At 37.8% G+C, this 1,318-nt stretch overlaps 1 pseudogene; it reads right to left on the reverse strand.

Annotated features, from left to right (window-relative positions):
• Positions 1 to 728: 728 nt before the first annotated feature.
• On the reverse strand, positions 729 to 847 carry LOC111735309 (annotated as a pseudogene).
• Positions 848 to 1,318: the final 471 nt, after the last annotated feature.

Below are 1,318 nucleotides of genomic sequence, written 5' to 3' on the forward strand. Positions count from 1 at the left end.
TTTGGTCTTGATTTATGGTCAATGGAAGATTCTGTTTTCCTTTTCTTGTTTTCAATGGAAGATTCTAAAACAAGGAATTTTGGCGTAAGTAGTTTATGTGGAGGTGATCCAAGCAAGCACAGTAAGGGAGTGGGGAACTGTAGCAGGGAAGGAAGAAGAGGCAATGATGGCTCATTTATGAGAGGACCGCCGCTGTGGGCAGCTGGGGTGCAGTCCTGTTGGGGACTTATCCACAGACCGCGGAACACATCTTAGAACTGTCTTGCTTAGGGATGAGGAAGTTAGGGAATTTACCCACTAATTCTGGTTCCTCATTGGTTAAGGTTGCTCTTGGGGTTAGTACCTTCCGGGTACTTCCATTCCTCTGCATCAGATGAGCAGGTACCTATAGCCAGAGGAAGCCCTTGGGTAGAAAGATGAGGCCTCATCAATTCAGGAAGCTGCAAGGAAACTTCTGGGCTGAGGGGATGTGGGTGGGACATGAATAGTGCAGCCTTCAGGTCCTATTAATGGTACCACTTCTCTTAAATATACTAGATCAGTTGTATTACCACCATCTGGGGTCCATTGGACCCAGTTTTAGTTATTTTTTAAAGCACTTGTAACTTTTGTAAAGCATAAGATATTTCTTGACTTTTATTCTTTTTAAGATATCTTCTAAAGCACAGAGATAAAATTTACTTTAAAAACAAACAAACAAACAAACAAACAAACAAACAAGCAAAAAATGCCTACAGCACCTGATATTCCTAGGTGGCCTCCCATCCAAGTACTAACCAGGTCCAACTTTGCTTAGCTTCCGAGATTAGTCGAGATTGGGCACGTTCAGGGTGGCATGGCTATAGACAAAATTTACTTATTATTTAAAGATAGACTATAACTCATTCTATCTTGCCATTATGATATGGGTGCATTGGAACCTTTTTATAAATGTAAGATATATTATGAGATCTTATTTTTTCTTATGTCTTGAAACAGTTATTTTGTCATCCTAGGAATTATTTTATCCTTACTTATCAATTATTCCCAACTATGCTGAAAAAAAAAAAAACTAAAATAATAAGAAAACTAAAGAATGATGGGATTACTTAGGAAGATGATGCAATAGTATAATAAGTCATCAGTATTTTAGCACCGCACCCTCCAGTTTTCTCAATTCATTGCCTAAATTATTATATCATTTTTGCAAGAAGATATAAAAGAAGACCAGAAACACCACCTTTGTGGCCTGCTTTTAGTTTAGTTTCATTAGATATAACTGAAAATTGTGAATTTTTCATTTCCTACTTATAATGGCAAAGAAAGGCAGAGGAAGAGG

This window comes from Pteropus vampyrus, unplaced genomic scaffold (assembly GCF_000151845.1).
Source record: "Pteropus vampyrus isolate Shadow unplaced genomic scaffold, Pvam_2.0 Scaffold22817, whole genome shotgun sequence".
NCBI classification, from domain to species: domain Eukaryota; kingdom Metazoa; phylum Chordata; class Mammalia; order Chiroptera; family Pteropodidae; genus Pteropus; species Pteropus vampyrus.